Source organism: Lithobates pipiens, unplaced genomic scaffold (assembly GCF_037356315.1).
Source record: "Lithobates pipiens isolate NorthernLeopardFrog02 unplaced genomic scaffold, aLitPip1_a1.2 Scaffold_30, whole genome shotgun sequence".
NCBI lineage: Eukaryota > Metazoa > Chordata > Amphibia > Anura > Ranidae > Lithobates > Lithobates pipiens.
The window spans coordinates 132006719-132031064 of NW_027507791.1; positions in this window are offsets into that span (position 1 = coordinate 132006719).

Genomic DNA, 24346 nt, shown 5'->3' on the forward strand with positions numbered 1-24346 from the left:
ATAAGATGTGTCTCTTCTGACTCCTGCTTTGGTACACACCTTACATCTTTTTTGGCGTCTTTTGCCTGTTGGTGTGGGGGGAATTTTATCCGGAAAGTGGCGCTCGGAGAGTCGACTAACAACGTCTGATCTGATATTTTCTGGTGGGCCGTTTGGGAAAATAAGGGCTGTGAAAACTTCCTCCTGGTAGCCAAAGAAACGTTTGGGGTTTTGGGTGGCGTTGCTGTAAATTACATATGAATTGTAAATGGCCAATTGAAAAAAATAAATTACTAATTTTTTGTACCAATGATATGTCCGTCTTGAGACCAGATATGGTTCCATCATTTGGTCGCTGAAGTCGACTCCTCCCATGAACAAATTATACTCGGAAATACATTTGGGTTTCTTTACGGGGCCATTCCTTCTGGGGATTTCCACGAAGGTATCGTTGTGGATAGAAGACAACATATACACATCCCTTCTGTCCCTCCACTTCACTGCCAGAACCTCCTTGTTTCTTAGACTTGCGGTTTCTCCTTTCCGCAGCTTCTTGTTCACCAGACTTTGAGGAAAGCCCTTCCGATTCTTTTTTACAGTGCCACATGCTGGCGTCTTCTTCCGGTGAAGGTTGTGGAACAGGGGCAGAGATGTGTAGAAGTTATCTACATAGAGGTGGTAGCCTTTATCCAGTAGGGGGTATATGAGGTCCCAAACAATTTTTCCGCTGGATCCCAAGTAGTCCGGACAATTAGGGGGCTGCAGCTGGGTGTCCTTCCCTTCGTACACCTTGAAGGAATATGTGTACCCTGTGGCTCGGTCACATAATTTGTAGACCTTCACCCCATAGCGGGCCCTTTTGCTGGGCATAAACTGCTTCATCCTAAGCCTGCCACTAAATTTAATAAGGGACTCATCCACACATATGTGTTGGTCCGGGGGAAACAATTTGGGGAATATTTCAGAAAAATAATTTAGTATTGGTCGAATTTTGTAAAGGCGGTCATAATTTGGATCATTTCGTGGAAGGCATTGGGAATTGTCACTGAAATGTAAGAACCTCAGGATCATCTGATATCTGGTTCTGGGCATTACCGCGGAGAAGAGCGGTGAGTGGTGGAGGGGGTGGGTTGACCAGTAGGTACGTAATTGGTTTTTTTTGTTGAGTCCCATATTAAATGTGAGGCCTAAAAAAAGCTTGAACTCCTCCACCGTTAGGTCTCTCCATTCGTAGGGACGGGCATAATAGGAGGTCGGATTTTGAAAAATAAATTGTTGTGCATACAGGTTGCACTGGGCCACAATTGACGCCAACATGTCCTCCGTAAAAATTAAATAAAAAAAATCGATGGGGCTAAAATTCTCTGTGTCCACCTGGACTCCTGGCTGGGCGGTGAAAGGGGGAACATTGGCCTCTCCTGAATTAGGAGGAAGCCACAAGGGGTTCTGAAGGGCATAGGGAAGGCCAGCATGGCTCCTAACCCTTTGGGGCTGAGATGACACCCCACTGGTACTTGGCCTTTCTTGCTGGGGCACTGCGGTGCTGGTGGACGGTATTGCGGTGCTGGTGGACGGCACTGCGGTGCTGGTGGAGGGCACTGCCTCACTAGAACGCCTTCGCTTGATGGGCCGGATATCTTCCTCCTCGGATTCATCAGTCAGTGTTTCACTGCTGAGGACTGGCTCATAAGTTACGTCGGCTTCAGAATCCGAATCCGAAAAGGAATCGGAAGAGGAGAGCTCCCCATTGCTCTCGTCGGCCGCGGAAATAATTTGGTACGCCTCCTCAGCGGAAAAGACGCGTTTAGCCATTGTAGCACTGATGGGCACTGATGAGGTGGCACAGATGGGCGCTTTTGAGGTGGCACAGATGGGCGCTTTTGAGGTGGCACAAATGGACACTGATGGGTCGGCACAGATGTGCACTGATTTATTGCACAGATGTGCAGATTTATTGCACGGATGTGCACTGATGAGGCGGCAGATGGGCACTGCTGAGGCGGCAGATGGGCACTGCTGAGGCGGCACAGATGGGCACTGCTGAGGCGGCACAGATGGGCACTGCTGAGGCGGCAGATGGGCACTGATGGGTCGGCACAGATGAGCACTGATTTATTGCACGGATGTGCACTGATTTATTGCACGGATGTGCACTGATGAGGCGGCAGATGGGCACTGCTGAGGCGGCAGATGGGCACTGCTGAGGCGGCAGAGATGGGCACTGCTGAGGCGGCACAGATGGGCACTGATAGGTCGGCAGGTGGGCACTGATAGGTCGGCACAGATGTGCACTGATTTATTGCACGGATGTGCACTGATAAGGCAGCAGATGGGCACAGATGGGCACTGCTGAGGCGGCACAGATGGGCACTGCTGAGGCGGCACAGATGGGCACTGCTTAGGCGGCACAGATGGGCACTGCTGAGGCACAGATGGGCACCGATTGGTACAGATGGGCACCGATTGGCACTGGCGGGCACTGGCGGGCACTGGCGGTGCACAGATGGGCACTGGCGGGCACTGGTGGTGCACAGATGGAGCACTGGCGGTGCACAGGTGGGCACTGGCGGTGCACAGGTGGGCACAGGTGGGCACAGGTGGCCACAGGTGGGCACAGGTGGGCACAGATGGGCACAGGTGGGGTAGATCTGGGCACTGACAAGGTAGATCTGGGCACTGGCAGGGTAGATCTGGGCACTGGCAGGGTAGATCTGGGCACTGGCAGGGTTTTTGAGTTTTACTGGCACTTTTTATTTGTAACTGACTGGCAGAGAAGCTGACTCATGGTTCGCTGTCTCCTCACACGCTATCGCTGTGTGAGGAGACACATTCGGCAATGGGTGATGATCTCATTTGTTTACATTTGAGATCATCACCCATTGGAGGAGGCGATTGTGCTGTAAACGGCCGCTGTGATTGGCCGTTTACAGCGATCTGTGATTGGCTGTGTCCAGCGGACACGGCCAACACAGATTTTCCCCGATGCGCGCTCCCGGGAGCGCGCGGGGAACTCTTAAAGGGGACGACGTCAATAGACGTAGTCCCAGAAATTGAGATCCGCGCTGTAGCCGTCATTTTACTATAGCGCGGATCTCAAGTGGTTAAAAGCAATTCAACAAAGTAATCTATTTTTAGAAGTGGAGGGGGAAATTACCCCGCTGTACCCAGTTCTGGGGAATCCGTTATTCCCCCCAGGTTATACGGACAGTAGATTCAAACAAGCTATGGGAGGTGGCAAAATTAGATTAGGCGATTTTCTTGATGGGTCAAGGCTGAAAATTGCGCCGGAAATACAGCTTATGTTTAATCCGCCTCTGGACCCTTGGCGGATGCAACAGCTTACTCATTCTGTCACTTCACTCACTCGGGGGAGAGATCAGATCGTCCAAATACATCAATGGAAAATCTCTGTTTGGTAGAAAAACCCACGTCTCATGGGGTATCAGAGGTATATAAAATACTAATAGATCCTTCGGAAGAATATGTTCCTAAATTTCTTGAGAAATGGGAAAGGGACTTCTAAAGAACAACGTAATTTTATATTTTTCTCACTATTCTTCCACAGCTAGTAATCATCAAGAGTTATGCTATAAAAATCTTACAAGATGGTACAAAGTCCCATTCTTAATACAGAAAAGTTATCTGGAAGTGACTAACACTTGTTGGCGTTGTGGAGAGTCGATGGGTGATATGTTACATATTTTTTGGTCATGTCGAAATCTACTAAATTTTTGGGCCAAGGTGCGAAATATTGTTAAACAGTTAACAGAATATGACTTGGGATCTGACCCAGCTAGTTATCTCCTTCACCTTTCAGATTTCTCAAAACGTAGATATTGAAACTCGCTGATTGCTCATTTGTTGAACGTGGCAAAGGCATGCATTCCGGCTTTGTGGAAGCAGAGAACATCCCTTTCTACCGTATTGTGGTAGAGATACGGTAGAAAGGGATGGGATATACGGGGATACACTCTCACACACACAGGGGGATACACTCTCACACACACACACACACACACGCACACACACACGCACACACAGGGGGACATGCACACTCACACAGGGGGACACTCACACAGGGGGACACACACACTAGGACACACACTCACACCACACAGGGGGAAACTCTCACACACACACACACACAGGGGGAGACACACACACGGGGACACTCACACACGGGGACACTCACACACACGGGGAGACACACACACACATGGGGAGACACACACACACACGGGGAGACACACACACACGGGGAGACACACACATGGGGACACTCACACAGGGGGACACACACACAGGGGGACACTCACACAGGGGGACACAAACACAGGGGGACACTCACACACACACACACAGGGGGACACATTCACACGGGGGGCACAGGGGGACACACACATAGGGGGACACTCTCACACACTGGGGGGCACTCACAGAGGGGGACACTGTGGGTTGGGGGGATCCGGGGCCCCATGCATCTGTACCCCCACCCCCCATCACTTGTGGCAGGCCCAGGCTTCACTTACCGGCGGATGCCGATAATACTTTTAACGGCACAGCTCCCCGTCGGCCCCTCCACTCTTCTGCTGTGCCCGTATCACATGCCGCAATCATGCCAATTACAATACTGCTAACGGCGCGCTGCTCCCCGTCGGCCCCGCCTTCCCTCCCGTCCGTCCCAGGTGCTTGTACTGTATGCATTGTGACATCACCTGGGACGGACGGGAGGGAAGGAGGGGACGGCGGGGAGCAGCACGGCGTTAGCAGTATTGTAATCGGCATGATCGCGGCATGTGATATGGGCACAGCCACTTCAAGTGGCCTCTCATGTGGCTGGGACCGGGCCCCTAATGACCTCGGGCCCCCGGGCGGCGCCCGAGTGACCGACTGGTCAGTCCGCCCCTGGGGGTGAGAAATAGTCTGACCATCTCGTATATCCTGGGTCCGCCGTGACCATCCATGCTCCAGTATTCAGATTTTAAAGTTTGATGTGAAGTTTATCCTTTGGCAAGTACATTGAAGTGAGATTTTCTTTATTACGTTAGTGGAGGCAATCTCTTTTTGATTGCATGGATGTGTTTATGTGAACTGCCAAGAAAATCACAGTGATTGTCTGAACTGCAAGCTTGGGGATCTCCCATTTAAACCCTAGAAAGAGGGTAAAAGTGTCTTTAGCCAAACACGCAAGTGTGAGGCTTTTCAGCTGGTGAGTTCAATCACATAGGGGGAGTCACGGACACCGAGGTGTGGTGGAGGAATACGCCTGCAAGATCTGTCTAATTAAGAGGCACTGGTCATCACTTTTTATTTGTGGTTTCTTTCTTTTTGACCATCACATATAGACTTCGTTGAAAGAGATTCACTCTGATGCCGCGTACACACGATCGGACTATCTGGTGGACTTAGTCCGGCGGACAAACCTCCGGACTTTGAAGCGGAGGTCCACCGGACTTTCGCGCGGACCTGCCAAACCAGCGGACCTGCCCACACAGTCCAACCTGGGACTGTGACATCATAAGTCCCTATATAAGTCGCCGTGCAACACGTCCCTGTCATTGCGGCCAGAGAGAGCATCGAGTCAACATCTCAAGGAAGATGAAGAGAAGAAGAGAAGGCAACGGTGACAGCGGTGACGGCAGTGACAGAAGACCGGGCTACCGCTAGGAAAAGAGCTGGAAGATGCAGCGGAGGCCCGGCAAAAAGAACCGAAGAGGGGGACAAGACCCCCAAAGTCGGAAGAAGAGGCGGCGGCGACAGAAGACCTCGCCACCGCTAGTAAAAGAGCTAAAGGAAGAAAGCGGAGGCCCGGCAAGAAGAACCGAAGAGGGGGACAAGACCACCGAAGAGGGGGAAAAGATCCCCGAAGTCGGAAGAAGACCCCCGGGCGGCGACGAAGAAGAAAGCCAGGTTCCTCCGCTAGTAAAAGAGCTAGCAAAAGAGCAGAAGATTGTGGAGGAGTCTGGCCAGGACGGAAGAAGACCCCCGGAGCTGTGCAATAAATGATTTTGAAACCTTGTGTTGTGTTTTATTTACATTTTTTTCCCCAGGTGAATGGGTAGGGGTACATTGTACCCCATACTCATTCCCATAGGGTTGGGGGCCGGTATCTGGGGGCCCCCTTATTAAAGGGGGCTCCTGGATTTCGATAAGCCCCCCCACCCATGGACCCTGACAACCAATGGCCAGGGGTGCTCGCTCGTCCCCACCCCCTTTCCTGACCGGCCGGGTTGCGTGCTCGGATAAGGGTCTGATATGGAACTTGGGGGGGACCCCCACGCCGTTTTTTTGGCATGGGGCTTCCCCTTTAAATTCATACCAGGTGACTGGGCCAGCGACGTGTCAATCTCGCCGCCGAAAGCGGCGACATTGACTTCCTTCGCTAGTCCCAGCTACTTGGAGCTGCGTTCAAAATGAACTGACTTTTCTCCGTGTGCGGGAAAGTCCATTCATTTCAAAAGTCCGGCGGACTAGCGCACAGACGGCCGGATTGTCTGCCGGACTCGCAGTCCGGCGGACAATTTTTGAGTCAAAACTACTTTCTAAGTCCGCCGGACTTTTGGGGAAAAAAAGTCCGCCGGAGCCCACACACAGGCGGATTGTCTGGCGGACTCTGGTCTGCCGGATAGTCTGATCGTGTGTACGCGGCATGATGGACTTTGGATGATGGTGGATGGACACTACACTATTTATTTGGTTATTTAAATTTTTGGGGGGGATTATTTATATAAGGTTGCTACTTTATACATGTGTTTTCACAATTCACTACACTGAATGTCTAATACCTTGGTATAATTTAGCTATTTGTTTTCCTAGTGCACTAGTTAATGATTAATGGTTATTTAGTAATTTTTAGTATATAACAGTGTGTGGCACTTATAGAGTTAGGCCGCGTACACACGGGCGGACTGTTCGCCCAACTTTGTCCGTCCAACAGTTTCGGCAAACAGTCCGCTCAAAATTAGCATGGACGGACATGGCCACACACGACGAACGAACAGTTTGCTGAAACCGTGCGCGATGACGTGAACGGCACGTACGACGGGACGAAAAATACGACGTCCTATACACTGCATTATAGCTTTCGGCGTGAAAATCCTTTCTGAGCATGCGCGCAACTTTGTTTGACGAACAAGCCTACACACGAGCGGGCTGTTCGCTGAAACAAGGTTTCAGCGGACAGTTTTTCGGAAATTCCGAAAAACCTTGTCCGTCCAACTGTCCGCTGAAACTGTCCACTGAAAGCCCACACACGAGCGGACTGTCCGCCCAAACACTGTTCAGCGGACAAAGTTGGGCGAACAGTCCGCCCGTGTGTACGCGGCCTTACACTTTTGAGTGCTGCTTTTTTTTCCACAATTGGGGAAGGAAAAATGAAAAAACGAAATGATTCCGTTGGACGTTTTCTGATGGAAAGTCCGGTCGTGTGTACGCGGCATGACACATACCCAATGAAGTTACTGGCCTCAGGTGATACACAGAGATGAAACAAATCCTCCTACATAAGTTGTACCTGTTTTTCTGAAGTCTTCTCTTGTGTACATCAGTTCAAAGTTCAGAATTTACACAACTTGTCTAAGCTTCAGATCTGACGTCAGACACTGCACAGCTTATAGAGGCAGGGGCGTACCTAGAGCATTTGGCACCAGGGGCGGATCCTATATCTGGCACCCCCCCCCCCCCACCATAAAATGTAAAACCACCCACCGTGTCCCCTGCATACCTCTGCATCCTTCAATATCTTTTTGTCACTACTGTGTACCCCCCTCTCCACAACTGCACCTCTGGACCCCTTTAAATTACACAGCACCCTGCACCTCTGGACCCTTTTACATTACACAGGACCTTGCACCTAAGGACCTCTTTACATTACACAGCAGCCTACACCTCTGGACCCCTTTACATTACACAGCAGCCTACACCTCTGGACCCCTTTACATTACACAGCGGCCTGCACCTCTGGACCCCTTTACATTACACAGCAGCCTGCACCTCTGGACCCCTTTACATTACACAGCTCTTGTACCTCTGGACCCCTTTACATAACATAGCACCCTGAACCTCCTGACCCCTTTACATTACACAGCGCCCTGCACCTCTGGACCCCTTTACATTACACAGCACCCTGTACCTCTGGACCCCTTTACATTACACAGGACCTTGCACCTAAGGACCTCTTTACATTACACAGCAGCCTGCACCTCTGGACCCCTTTACATTACACAGCTCTTGTACCTCTGGACCCCTTTACATAACATAGCACCCTGAACCTCCTGACCCCTTTACATTACACAGCACCCTGCACCTCTGGACCCCTTTACATTACACAGGACCTTGCACCTAAGGACCTCTTTACATTACACAGCAGCCTGCACCTCTGGACCCCTTTACATTACACAGCTCGTGTACCTCTGGACCCCTTTACATAACATAGCACCCTGAACCTCCTGACCCCTTTACATTACACAGCCCTTGTACCTATGGATCCCTTTACATTACACAGCACCCTGAACCTCTGGACCCCTTTACATTACACAGCCCTTGTACCTCTGGACCCCTTTACATTACACAGCACCCTGCACCTCTGCACCCCTTTACATTACACAGCCCCTCACAGCTCTGGACCCTCTGCATGTTACACAGATCCCCTACAGTGCAGACCCCCCTCCCTACCATACAGACACCCATCTACAGTGTAGACCCCCCTACAGTACAGAATCCTCCCCTACAGTGCAGACCCTCCTACAGTACAGACCCCTCCACCCTATAGCGCAGACCCCCCCCCCCTACAGTGCAGACCCTCCTACAGTACAGACCCCTCCCCCTACAGCGCAGACCCCCCTACAGTACAGACTCCCCTACAGACCCCCCTACAGTGCCGAATCTTCCCCTACAGTACAGACCCCCCCCCCCTACAGTGCAGGACCCCTTCTACAGTGCAGGACCCCCTACAGTGCAGACCCCCTACAGTGCAGACCCCCTACAGTGCAGGACCCCCCTACAGTGCAGAACCCCCCTACAGTGCAGGACCCCCCTACAGTGCAGGACCCCCCCTACAGTGCAGAACCCCCCCTACAGTGCAGGACCCCTTCTACAGTGCAGACCCCCTACAGTGCAGGACCCCCTACAGTGCAGGACCCCCCCTACAATGCAGACCCCTCTACAGTGCAGGACCCACCACAGTAAAGAACCCCCCTACAGTGCACAGCCTCCCCTAAGGACCCATAGTGTACCTCGAGCCCAAGGCAGCGGCATTGCAGGGGGGAGGTGTGGGCAGCACCCGAGTGGAGTGTCACCTGTCGGCTCAGTGATCCGGGACCCGGCGCAATAATCCCCTTCTCTCTGTGGTCACGTGACTCACGCCGCGCCGTTCTGATCAGTCTCGGGCAGCGGCTGTCACTCACAGCCGAGCAGAGTGAAGCTGCCTCCCCCTCCTTGTCTACACAGTGCTGTGCATAGAGGAGGGGGAGGCGGCTTCACTCTGCTCGGCTGTGAGTGACAGCCGCTGCCCGAGACTGATCAGAACGGCCGCGCGACGCGACCACAGAGAGAAGGGGATTATTGTGCCGGGTCACTGAACCGGCTGATGTCACTCCACTCGGGTGCTGCTCGCACCCCCCCCCCCCCCCCCCCCCCCTGCAATGCCGCCCACTGCCAGTGCCTCGGGCTCTCTCTGTGTGGGCTGCGAACCCGAGGCATGGCGCTGTCTGACACTTCAGTTGCGGGGGGGGGGGGGCGCTGGCCTGACAGTTGTAAGTCATGCAGATAGCAGAGGAACTAGGCAATAACAAAAATCACTCTCAACACTTCGGATAGAGGAAAGTACACAGTATGGAAGGATATAATTTGCTCATTTTTCATGTGAAAAGTTTCCAGCCACTTTAAATAAAATGGCTCATTGGATGGGATAGTAAAAACCATGGGATGGTAAAAACACATGGTTGGGCTGCGTTTTTACTGACCCCCCCTTAAGCTCCAAAGGCAGTAGCCTGGTATACATATATTGTAGCTACGGTAAAAAAAAATTAATGCATGCTGTAAATTGCCTCCCGCATTTCCAGTATTTCTCCTTGCTGGATGCTGCCATTTTGCTGAAGCCCAAAGCCGTTGAACAGTAGTAAATCATTAAGCAGAACTAAACCCATCGATTTACTGGTTTAAAAAAACTGTTACATTCCTGGAATGCTGGGATTGTCACATTTGCTTGTGTCCTCAACCAAACTGTCAAAGCCATCAAATGGCCGGTATCATAACTGATCACATGTGCAGCACCATGGTAGTTGCATATCAAACACAAGCAGCTTCCTTTGCTGTAAAGGATAACAGGGTTTAATTCTGCTTTAAGGCTGTCAGCAGATCATCTTCTACAAATTTGACACATTGCCTAAAAATGGAGAGCAACTGAGCATGTGCAGAGCAGGATGAGGCAGTGTATTAGTGGATTTTAAACCTGAAATTCGTCCAGAAAAAGATGGATGAGAGCTTTTGGTCGAAAAATGTGACCATGTGTATGCTCCATCAGACCTTTGCTGGCCAAATTCCAGAATAAGTTCTGATCAGAAATTCCGATCGTCTGTAACAATTCCGACGTGCAAAATTCCTATGCATGCTCGGAAACAATTCCACGCATGCTCAGAAGCGTTGAACTTTATTTTCGTTGTAGTGTTGTACTTCACCGCGTTCTTGACGGTCGAAAGTTCAGCAAACTTTCAAATCAGAAAAACCATCCAAGATTTTTCTGATGGAAAATCTACTCGTGTGTATGGGGCATAAGTCTCTAGTCACACCTAGGCAATTTGAATTACATGTGGAATCGTCATTTAGAAGTAATGGTATTGTAAATGTTTTCCGCTCTTTGCCGTGATTTGGAATAGCGGGCAGAATTACGGCGACTCCACTCGCGATTCAAATCGCCTAGGTGTGAATGGAACCTTAACCACTTAAGGACCGCCGTATTGCCAATGTACGTCATTACAATGGCACAGGCAGGCACAAGCACGTACATGTACGTGCCTGCCTTCCAGCGGGTGGGGGGTCCGATCGGACCCCCTCCTGCTGGATACGGCGGTCCGGTTCGCTGCAGGAGCGATCCATGATGAGGGGATGGCCGTTGGTTTCTGGCCACCCCCTCTGGATCGCTCCTGGCCAATGAGAAGCTTCCTCCCACTGTGTATTGTATACACAGGAAGGAGGAAGTGATGTCATTCTCCTCGGGGCGGTCTTTTTGACCGGAGTACGAGGAGAAGACAGAAAGTAAGTGCACCAAAACACTAATCTAACACATAGGTACACATAGGTACACAAACCCCCCCGATCCCCCCCGCCCCCCCTCCCCCCCCAGTCACAGTGTCACTGATTGCATTAATCATTTATTTACTGATCACTGCATTCAGTGTCAGTTGTAAAAGTAAAAACTGTCAGGGCAGTTAGTGTTAGGTCCAGGGTAGCCCCCTATCACCCCCCAATAAAGGTTTAACCCCCTGATTACCCCTAGAGTTAACCCTTTCACCCCCTTTTGCCAGTGTCACTAAACGATCATTTTTCTGATCGCTGCATTAGTGTCGCTAATTTCGCTAGGTAGCTAGTTATTTTTTTAGGTTCACCGCCTGGTTTTTTAGCGCTAGGTACCCCGATATACTACCCAATAATGGTTTTAACCCCCTGATTGCCCCTAGTTAACCCTTTCACCCCCTTTTGCCAGTGTCACTAAGCAATCATTTTTCTGATCGCTGCATTAGTGTCGCTAATGTCGCTAGGTAGCTAGTTATTTTTTTAGGTTCACCGCCTGGTTTTTATAGCGCTAGGTACCCCCATATACTACCCAATAATGGTTTTAACCCCTTGATTGCCCCTAGTTAACCCTTTCACCAGCGATCACAGTATAAGTGTCACTGGTGACGCTGGTTAGCCAGTTAGTTATTTAGGTTCCCCATCAGGTTTTTATATAGCGTCAGGGACCCCCATATACTACCTAATAAAAATTTGAACCCCCTGATTGCCCCTAGTTAACCCTTTCACCACTGATCACCGTATAAGTGTTACAGGTGACTCTGGTTAGTTTGCTTTTTATAGCATCAGGGCACCCACCATTTATTACCCAATAAAGGTTTAACCCCCTGATCACCCGGCGGGTGATATCAATTAGGTTTTAGGGTCAGGGTCTGTGTCGCCCCAGGCAGCGCTAGGTTAGTGCCAGTACCGCTAACACCCACACGCAAAGCATAAACCTCCCGTAGTGGTATAGAATCTGAACAGATCAATATCTGATCTGATCAGATCTATACTAGTATTCCCAGCAGTTTAGGGTTCCAAAAAAACGCATTGTTAGCGGGATCAGCCCAGATACCTGCTAGCACCTGCGTTTTGCCCCTCTGCCCAGCCCACCCAAGTTCAGTATCGATCGATCACTGTCACTTACAAAACACTAAACACATAACTGCAGCGATCGCAGAGTCAGGCCTGATCCCTGCGATCGCTAACAGTTTTTTTGGTAGCATTTTATATTTAAATCCGGAAGGCAGTGCTTGGTTTTCGGGGTCCCGTACGTGGCTAGGCTCCCAAAAAGTCCCCCACATGTGGTATCCCCGTACTCGGGAGAAGCAGCAGAATTTATTTTGGGGTGTAATTTGACTTATGCCCATAGCATGTGTGAGCAATATATCATTTAGTGACAAATTTGTGCAAAAAAAAATTGTAAAATTCCTGCAACTTGTGGCAAAATATAAAATATTTCATGGACTCAACATGCCTCTCAGTAAATAGCTTGGGGTGTCTACTTTCCAAAATGGGGTCATTTGGGGGGGTTTTGTGTTATTTTGGCATTTTATGGCCTTCGAAACTGTGATAGGTAGTGAGGAGTGAAATAAAAAATTTGCACCCTTAGAAACCCTGAAGGCAGTGATTGGTTTTCAGGGTGCCGTACGCAGCTAGACTCCCAAAAAGTCCCACATATGTGGTATCCTCGTACTCAGGAGAAGCAGCAGAATATATTTTGGGGTGCAATTCCACATATAACTATGGCATGTGTGAGCAATATATCATTTAGTGACAACTTTTTGTAAACTTTTTTTTTTTTTGTTGTGTGTCATTATTCAATCACTTGGGAAAAAAAAAATATTCAATGGGCTCAACATGCCTCTCCACAACTTCCTTGGGGTGTCTACTTTCCAAAATGGGGTCATTTGGGGGGGGGGGGGGGGGTTTGTGTTATTTTGGCATTTTATGGCCTTTGAAACTGTGATAGGTAGTGAGGAGTGAAATCAAAAATTTGCACCCTTAGAAATCCTGAAGGCAGTGATTGGTTTTCGGGGTACCGTACGCGGCTAGACTCCCAAAAAGTCCCACATATGTGGTATCCCCGTACTCAGGAGAAGCAGCAGAATATATTTTGGGGTGCAATTCCACATATAACTATGGCATGTGTGAGCAATATATCATTTAGTGACAACTTTTTGTAAACTTTTTTTTTTTTTGTGTCATTATTCAATCACTTGCGACAAAAAAAAAAATATTTAATGGGCTCAACATGTCTCTCCACAACTTCCTTGGGGTGTCTACTTTCCAAAATGGGGTCATTTGGGGGGGGTTTGTACTGCTCTGCCATTTTAGCACCTCAAGAAATGAGATAGGCAGTCGTAAATTAAAAGCTGTGTAAATTCCAGAAAATGTACTCTAGTTTGTAGACGCTATAACTTTTGCACAAACCAATAAATATACGCTTATTGACATTTTTTTTACTAAAGACATGTGGCTGAATAAATTTTGCGCTAAATGTTTGACTAAAATTGAGTTTATTCGATTTTTCTTATAACAAAAAGTAGAAAATATCATTTTTTCTCAAAATTTTTGGTCTTTTTCCATTTATATCGCAAAAAATAAAAATCGCAGAGGCAATCAAATACCATCAAAAGAAAGCTCTATTTGTGGGAAGAAAAGGACGCAAATTTCGTTTGGGTACAATATTGCATGACTGCGCAATTACTAGTTAAAGCAGTGCAGTGCGAAATTGTAAAAAGACCTCTGGTCCTTAGGCTGTTTATTGGTCCGGGGCTGAAGTGGTTAAAGGGTAAGTTCACCTTTACAGAAAAATCTGTAAGGTGAATTTACACTGGACTGCCATCAATCAAGGCACCTGGTGGATCTAAACCTGGGAAGTTGAGATGACGCGCTGCCTCGACTGATTCCAGTGACATCAGCAGATCAGACCGCTCTCTGCTGAAAACGGGTCACAGGAGTGCAAAGCGAATTACACTCCTGTGACCCATAGGAGAAAAAAAAAAAAGCTCAGGCGGAACTTCTTTAAGATTTGTTTTACCTTCAGGCATGAAGTGGTTAATATGCTACATTGTAATTAGTTAGCAGATTCTGGTTGCTTGTGTATGGAAATCGCCTTAATTTACTCATACACCCAATGATGACTTGTCACTCTATACTTCTAAACAAGTTCTTACTGGTCTGTTTAATTAAGCATTCAGCAAACCATAGCATGGTTATAATGCTATAATTCACTTTCTCCCCAAAACTGAGGTTTTGGATGATAAGTAAATTTCCATAGAGCAGTTTAAAACGTCTTTGTTTATGTGTTATGTAGCACTGACCCCCAAAGGAGCGGCTGATTTAATTGGGCTTACCGTTACCTTCTTGACCTCGTGTACGTCTAGGGATTTCCCAAGGTAGATGGCCCAAAGAACTGCAGAAATTGATACTGGATCCACTTTTGGGATATTTATTGCACAACAAGTAGACAGAACAGTCTCTCAATGAAGGGTAGAGGGTTAGGTAGGAAGTTCAGGTACTCTTGGAGCTGCAAAAGATAGGAAGTCTTTCACTATAGAAATCCAGAGAATTACTGCTCACAACTGGATTCTCACAGCTACCGGATAGACCTCCTCTCACTAGGCCTAGCAGCTGATAGTGTTTGAGTAAAGCGAAGCCTCTGCCACAGACTTGCATGTAGAACACTTGAACAAAGTCTCTGCCACAGACTTGGATGTAGAACACTTGTGAATAAAGTCTCTGCCACAGACTTGAATGTAACTGAAGGATGCAGACAAATTTAGGGAACTATCATATGGTACCAGTATCTCACAGCCGGTCCAGCGATACCGTATGAGTGTAGATTCACTTGGTGTCTTTCAACTGAGCCTCCAGCCTTCAGCATGGCCTTCTCCAGAAGAGTCCTCCCCTGGTTCCTTCTCCAGTTGCTGGGCCTCTCCACAGATGAGACTGCACCGGACCACCTTTGAATCCTCCTTCCAGTTACTTTGCCTCGGGCTAGCCAGCCCTGAGACTCAGAATTGGATGGGTCCACACCCCAGGCCATGAGGGCCATGGGGGCTGGTCAGGAGGACCAGGACCAAACAGACAGAAAGATCTTCTGCACCGGAACCCAGAAGCACGTAATGTCAGTACCTTAAGTACCCTCTCCCAGAATGCACAGCAAGATGACACTCCCACTGGGCTGGTTCCAAAAAAGAATGCCACTCAATGCACCTAGCTAAACTGCGTTCTCAAACTTGCCAGTACTAACAGCGCCACCTGTGGCCAAGCAGAACCCAGTGCAATCCACCTAGACTGGTACTGAACCCATAATTTGGTATAATTGACCCTGAAACCCAACTGTTGTTTTAGGAATTTTAAATAGAAAAAAACATAGCGCGTGTTCTTCAGGAGCCGGCACTACAGTTATAATAAGTTTTCAAATATCTTTATGTCTATACAGTGTGTTAGGGTTAAAAGTTTTTACTGCTGTCTGTGTACCCATTGGGGAGAATTCCCACTTCCTGTATATGTCACAAGGTACAGGGACTTACCTATAAAAGCACGAGAATGGTTCTAAACCTTCCCCACAATGTCCAAATTAATCATTTTGGTTGAAGTTGGGCTTTAATACTAAACGAAATTAAAGGATAAACAGCGTTGTGCCAAGTTAGAACTATAACTATTTTATAAATGATTTGTCACTAATCCATACAGTAACTGTGGATAATCCATAATTTCAGAACACACATACAGTCTACAGGATATGCCTTTGGATATGAAAATACTTCTTTAACACTTCCTATTTAGAATTACTTAGGTCAAGATTTAAATAAAAGTAAATAAAGAAAAAAAAGACTCAGGATCTGTATTAATATTCATAAGGATACAATGATATATAGCTCACCTAGAAATTATTGGTTTATTATTTGCATTATTTGAATTTCGAACATTGGGCAAAAGGCCAGATCTGTGCTATTAACCTACTTTGTTAGACAGATTACTATTATTATTATTATACAGGATTTACAACAAAAGTTTGGGCAGAACAGAAAGAAAAAAATAAAGATAATAGAAGTAAAGTTGAATATCATAAAATATGTGAGCGTAGATCTGCAGTTTAAAAAAAAAACAGTTCTCCCTAACTCCCTCCCTAAATTACCCTTTCAAAAATTACCCTAATCATACAGTACCTTAAAGCAGAACTTTACCTAAAACAACAAAAATAATGTTCTTTAGCAAGGAACATACATTGCGCAATAATAATTATGCTATCAATATGAGTGTGTGCTGTAAATTGCCTCCAGCATTGTTCCTGTTTCTTCTTGTTAGAGGCTGCCATTTTGTTGAAGCCTACAGCCCCTGAACAGTAGGAAATATTTAGGCTGTCGGCCTCTAGTATCTCTGAATTTTAGCACAGTGCCAACAAATAGAGAGCAACTGAGCATGTGCAGAGCAAAATGAGACTGTATTACTGGGTTTAAAACAGTATAGGCACTTATTTTTAATTATTTACATAGCTATACCTGGAAAAGGGGCCCGACTAAAGTTGTCTAGCAGGACTTAATTGTCTGACTAAAGTTCCACTTTAAATTGAGCAGTTGTGTGGCTGCTCTCATTATGTCCCAGAGCCTTCTCCTTTCAAACTAAAATACAGTATTTTATTATGAGCCCAGGTAGTCGAGGTTCTGCACGTCTAGACAGTGTGTCCTCAAAATCTGGGCACACAGGAAGTAGGTAAAATGAAATTGGCTTACTTGGCTCAGAAAAGCAATGGTACTGGACCTCAGGTATGCGAGCCTGCGGGGGGGGGGCAAGGCTAGGTAAAAAATCTTCTACATGCAGCTTCGCCCACAGCCCCCCTAAATACATAACTGAGCCTGATCTCGATCCAGCAATGCACACTAGAACAAAGGCTCTATCTTTTCTCTTTGGCTCAGACAAGTCAAGCACAGCCAGTGAGGAGGAAACATGGGCATAGCTGAGCTCCGCGAGCACACACAAAGGTCCCATAGCAAGCAGCTTGCTATGGGTGCACTCGGTGGTGGGGAGGAACCAGGAGTGCTGGCGGGAGACCTGAGAAGAGGAGGATCAAGACTGCTCTTTGCAAAACCATTGCACAGAGCAGGTAAGTAGTATATCATGTTTGTTTTTTTAACAAAAACGAGAAAAAAAAAATACAAGACTTTACAATCATTTTAGGGCCCCTTTCACACTGGGGCGGGGGGCAGCGTCTGCGGTAAAGAGTGTAATTTTTAGCTGCACATTACCGCCAATTTTCTGTCGCTACCCCCTGCTAGCGCCCGCGTGCCCTCAACATGGCGACAAGATGCTTTGGGGTGGGGGGTCCCCGCGTGACCCCCCTTCCCCAAAGCACCTCCCCATGTTGAGGGCCCGCGGCCTGGTAAGGCTCAGGAGGGGGGGGCGCTCGCTCGTCCCCAATCCCTTTCCTGATCGGCTGGGCTGCGTGCTCGGATAAGGGTCTGATATGGACCTTGGGGGGACCCCCATGCCGTTTTTTCACCGTAGGGCTTCCCCTTTAAGTCCATACCGGGTGACGGGGCCAGCGATGTGTCAATCTCACCGCTGTAGGTGGTAACATTGACTTCCTTCGCTAGTCCTGGTTACCTGGAGCCACGTTCAAAATGAACAGACTTTCCTCTGTGTGTGGGAAAGTCCGTTCATTTCAAAAGTATGGCGGACTAGCACACACATGGCCGGATTGACAATTTTTGAGTCAAAACTACTTTCTAAGTCCGCTGGACTTTTGGGAAAAAAAAGTCAGTCGGAGCCCACACACGGGCGGATTGTCCGGCGGACTTTGGTCGGCCGGACCAAGTCCACCAGACTGATCGTGTGTACGCGGCATAAGGGTATGGAGCATATCAGTCTAATCAGACTATTTGGACACTCCTCTCACTTTTAGAATTAACAGCACCTGGATACTCTCCTCTGGGGTTAGTTTGTTTTATCTCTTGTGTTCTCCTTATGCATATGCTTTGTCCAATGGAGGTTCCACTTAAAGGCAGAAGGTTTTTTTATCTTAATGCATTCTATGCATTAAGATAAAAAGCCTTCTGTGTGCCTCAGCCCCCCTAATACTTACCTGAGTTCCATCTAGATCCAGCGATGTTGTATGAGAGATTCAGCTGTCAGGGACTCCCCTCCTCATTGGCTGAGACAGCTGCATGGCACCATTGGCTCCCGCTGCTGTCAATCTAAGTCAGTGAGCCAATGAGGAGAGAAAGGGGGCAGGGGCAGGCCAGGTCTCCGTGTCTGACTGGACACAGTGAACTGTGGCCTGGCTCGGGTGCCCCCACGGCAAGCTGCTTGCCGTGGGGGCACTCAACAGAAGAGAGAGGCCAGGAACACTGAAGGGGACCCGAGAAGAGGAGGATCTGGGCTGCTCTGTGCAAATTCAGTGCACAGAGCAGGTAAGTAAAACATGTTTCTTATTTTTAACGAAAAAATGAGACTGTCATCATAATGGGGGATTATTATTATCCAAACATAGACTGGGCGTAAGGAACCACACATTCGTTTAAGGCTCGTCAGTTCCTAAATGTCTTGCAGAACAATTTCATGGGTCAGATGGTAGATGCACCAACTAGAAGCAAAGCGTTACTATACCTACTGATTACCAACAATACAGACCTGATCATGAATGTGGAAATACGGGGTATTTAGGAAACAGCGGTCACAGGTCAATAAGCTTCAGTATAAACCACACAAATAGGAAACATAAGGGGTATACAAAGACACTGAATTTAAAAAAAGCCAACTTCCCTAAACTACGAACCTTACTATAAGATAGTAATTGGGATAAAATCTTAGGAACAAAGAACATGGAGGATAGGTTTGCTTTAAGAGCATAATAAATAAGGGCAGTAGCCAGTGCATCCCTTTGGGAAATAAATTTAAATGAGCGAATAAAAGTCTTGGGTGATTTAACTCCTATTTAAAAATACATATAAAAGCAAAAGAGAAGGCCTTCAAAAAATACAAGGCTGAGGGATCATCATCAGCATTCAAACTTTACAAAGAATGCAACAAGAAATGTAAGGGTGCAATTAGGGCAGCCAAGATAGAACACAAAAGACACATAGCAGAGGAGAGCAAAAAGAAAAATCCCAAGAAATTCTTTAAGTATATAAACAGTAATGCCGTGTACACAGGATCGGACATTGCAACAACAAATGTTTGATGGACCTTGTTGTTGCAAATTACGACCAAGTGTATGCTCCATCTGAATTTTTTTGTCGGAATTTCCGACAACAAAAATTTGAGAGCTGGTTCTCAAATTTTATCCGACAACAGAATCCGTTGTCATAAATTACGAGCGTGTGTAGACGCACAGAATTCCACGCATGCTCTGAATCAAGTACGAGACGGAAGTGCTCGGTCTGGTAAAACTAGCGTTCATAATGGAGATAGCACATTCATTTTTTAATCTTTTAATGCAGCGCATTCTATTCTTTCTAATGCTAGAATTATGAAGTTGTTTTTCTGCTGATATTCACAGAGAGTTCCGACAAACTGATTTCTTTATTATTTCTTGTGATCTCATGAATAATATTTTTTATTTTTTTCATCAGATCTTAATAATAATGTTTTGAATTTATTTTTATAGTGATTTTTTTTTATGAAGATCTCCTTTTTTTTCTATAGTGATCTACTTTTTTTTATCAAGATCTCCTGTTTTTCTTTAGATTTTTTTTTCTACTGATCTCCATAATATTTTTTGTTGTTTTGTATGTAAAGTTACCACAACACCATCATTAGCTTGTATTTTTTACCTCAAGGAGGTTGTTTGATGTTGGTGTCCCTTGTTAATTTGACATTGTCTTTTTGAAATGTACCTGCAAACTGTCCTTTTTGAACTAAAACATATAGGCAGGTATATGTGAACAAAAAATTTATTCTGGGTCATAACCAAATAAATAGGAAGGCAATGATGGATAAACTGGCGAAGCCTTTGTACCCCAGGGCACACAACAACTATTTTACAGCCAAAATTGGTAGCATGAGGAGTCTATATAATAGTGAGCACAATCCGGTCCAGGACTCCAAGAGATCAGGAACAGCAGCAGATGACATATGTCCCCAGGCTGTGGTCTTACAGCAGCCTGCATCTTTTGTCAGACCAGACTGAACCCAGGCCATCACTCTCTTGTCTTCCTTACACACTTGCTTCCAGGCTGTGGCTCTGGTGTTGGAGTTGTGGCAGGAGGTGGAGGAGGAGGACGATGGTCAAACTCACAAATCTGGCTTTGGCTTGTGAGTTCGCCCCTCAACTGCTTATTTAGGGCTTGTAAGAAAACGTCCTCACAGAAGAGGCATTGGCCCTCCTCCATTTCCTGCATTTTGCAGGCTGCCATGCAGGCGCAGTCCACTTGAATATTGGGGGTAGCCTTCTGAAATAGCCCAAGTGCTGTTTCCTCCAGGTTACTCCTCTTCCTGGGCCTTTTTTTTAAGTCGGAGGGGAGGGACCTGGGATTCAGGCAGGCTACTGGACCCGGCCACCTCCTAGCTGCCACTTTCCACAGCCTCCTCCTGGCTGAGACTTTCCTGTGTATGAAAAAGGGACATAGTTTTAGTTTTTGGTTCATCAATCACACACAATTTTCAGCTCATGACTGTTGCAAATTGAATGTTAACAAATAGAAAAGACTATCATTCTGACCCCTGCATTTTTCCTTCTTATCCCAATCATTTGTGGTCACTACTGTCTATTGATATGTAAAACACTTTGTTAAATCAGAAATTAGTGATCAATAATAACATCTAGTTAACATCATTAATTTGTTGCCAAGAAATATGTTGAACAATGCTATACCTGGCTCAAGCTGGGTTCATTCACATCATCCTGGCTGGAAATTTAAAATAAGTTTAGTACTTTGTTGTCTAGATGGGTTTGTAACTAGAATTAAATGCAAACTTTATTCCGTGTAAGAAGAGGACACTCAGCAGCTGTTTACATGTGGATGCAGGAGCACTAAGTGTGAGACACCAGAACAAACTTTTTAGGGTGTCCCACACAGGTGTTCCAGAGGATACTAGGGGTGTCTCCATGTGTTATACTTTACCAAAAAAAGGTAATTATTCCAGCTTTGGAAAGTGAAAAAATCATGTCTTCAGCTTGAAACTCTGCCAAAACAGACAATTGGACAACACTTCCAAGCAATGTTTCATATTCCTATTTCTGCCCTCAAATACCGGTGTGCTAAGTATACCTTTATTTTATTCACATAGGGGAGAAAAGACTCAGGATGTCTGAGGTCACCAGGGACCCCCACCTCATAAAAAAGGGGAAATCCCAAAACAACAACCAGAGGATGTGGAGGAAGGAGAGGTTTAGGAAGTGGGCGAAATAGTGACCACAACAGGTGAGTGTCTGAGATCACAGCTTCAGGTAATATATGTATGCCTGCATATTTATAATACATGGTGTGTTTTTTTTTATTTTAGGTGGATGTTGTGGAAGAAGAAACACATTTCACAAGTGCAAGTGCACAGATCCTCATCGGGGAGATCATGGTGTGCATTTGGGATTTACAGAAGATCAAGGAAGACATCAATGATGTTGAAAAAAGACTCAAAAACATCATTGATGTTTTAGGCAGAATGGAAAACGCACCAACATTTATCAAATTGTTTCTATTTTTATAACTTTTCTCAAAAATTTTGAAAGCCAAATTTTGAAGATGTACACATGTACGCATAAAGTAGATGAGAGGATGGGGTTGCACCCCCGAAACATGTCCATTGATCCCCCATGATGGGAGCTAGAACATGTTGACATTAGACATGGGATCAGGAGTGAAATCACCATTTTTACTCTGAATTTGTGTGCATCTTCAAAATTTCGCTTTCACAGGGGTGTCATCACCCCTTCTGATGAAAGCAATATATACACAGTTTGGACATATTAATGTCTGATATTGCCTTCAATTTATCAAAGTTGAACTTTGTAAGTCCCTGAGTTGTGTATTGTTTTATGGTTTAAAAAATATGCCTGTTTACCAAAAAAAAGGATATTTCTACTGTTAAAAATAAAAAAAAAAAAATGTAAAAAAATATGTTGGTTTGTTAAAAATCCTTTTTCTAAACGCACATGTGAATGTGCACAGAGTAAACAATTTTCTACTCAGCAATGTGTGGCTTCTTCTTTCAATGCTCATTAGAAGTTTTTTGCTTAAGTTGTTGTTTACAGTGACAGTGGGGGTTATTTACTAAAGGCAAATCCCCTTTGCACTACAAGTGCACTTTCAGTGAAGTTTCAGTGCACTTTTGTAGTGCACTTGTAGTGAAAAGTGGATTTTCCTTTAGTAAATAACACCCACAGTGCTTTATAATTTGCATCAATCAAGCCATTTTTGGCACTCCAAAAAATGAATTCATGGTGCTGAAAATGATGAATATTTTTAGCATTAATACATTACATATATTAACAAAAAAAAACAAGGTGTGTGTGTAGCAGAACTACAACATAATAATTAGCTGAAGACGAGATTGTCACCTTATGTATCAAAGAAATTACATTTGAACTATTGAAGAAAATGGACAAAAAAAAAGCCTAGAAGACAGCTAAAAGAAACATAAGCAGTAAATCAAAGGAAATATTATTTCATTTTAAAATACAAATTTATTTAAAAAAGGTTTCTTAAAATTTTTCTGGCATATCAATGGCCCCCCTACCCGCCAAGTACTCCATATATTTTAGACTAACCTCGAGGGCGCTTTGGGGGGGCAAGCCAGGACAGCCAGCTTCAAGCGCCATCAGGGTTTGGTCTTGATATCCGGCCTCAAGACAAACTAAGCCCACATAGTTCATAGAATTTCTCCTTTAAAAGTTGTGGTGAACGCAGCATGCAAGGATTATATGGTAAAAGTTATATTCTGCCATGTTGATTGGCGTAAGGAATAGGCAGAACCAGCTGGCCATTATCCCGAAAGCATTCTCCACCACTCTTCTGGATCTGGCTACCAGTAGTTAAAAACCCTCTGGTCCACAGTAAGGGTCCTCGTCAGGAATGGCCGCATTAGGGGATCATCCAGCCCAAACGCTTCATCAGTGACAAAAATGAATGGAAGACCAGCCATGTAGTCTTCTGGAGGTGGCAATCCCAAGCTACCACTCTGGAGCTGTCCGTAGAACTCGGTCTGGGCGATGATTCCACCATCCGACATCCAGCCATTCTTCCCACGTCCACATAGAGAAAATCATATGTCAGCGACACCACTGCCAACATCACAATACTATTAAACCCCTTATAGTTGTAATAGTATGACCCAGAGTTGGGGAGTGGGACTATGTGGATGTGTTTCCCATCTATTGCCCCTCCGCAGTTGGGAAAGTCCCACTGCTGGGGAAATTGGGAAGCCACAGTCTGCCATTCCTGTGGCGTTGAAGGAAACTGTGGAGTGAAACAAGAAAAAAAATGAGTACTTTTGCACATAACATTGCAAGCAGATTAGACACAAACATTCTTGGCCAACATAAGTATAACATTTATTTGAAGGAGTATTTAAAGAAAAAAATCTGTGGTCCACTTATCAGATTCCTCACCCCCTCTGATGGCCCATTGTAAAATTTTTAGGGGGGAGATATTTTGGACAGGTAACCCTCTCCACTTCATTGAGAGCTGAATGCATAAATACACTATTGGCAACCCACTGGACAGGTAAGAAGTGTCATAATCCAAAAATATGAATACACACTGTCCAAATTGAAGCACATTATTACATTCTTCAATTACCTATCAAAATAATAGGAGAACAAAACTTTAAACAGTGCCATTAGAAAGTATTCAGGCAGGCCATTTCACTAAATGCTTTGGTGAATTCATCCATAAATATGACCACAAAAGAGGTAGGTATAGTGTGTATGGGTTTGGCAAAGTCAGCAGATAGAGTATTGGTATCGGTTGACTTAGCGGTTGGGGGAAGGGAAGGTTCCAAATGATTTTGTGACCCCCAAAAAAAGCCTCTGGCACTCTGCCTGAATTTAAGGACACAAATAAAATGTGTACACATTTTAGGGAGTGTTTAGGGTAAATCACTACTATGGAGCTGACAAAATACATTGTTAAGTGACTAGGCTAGGTGT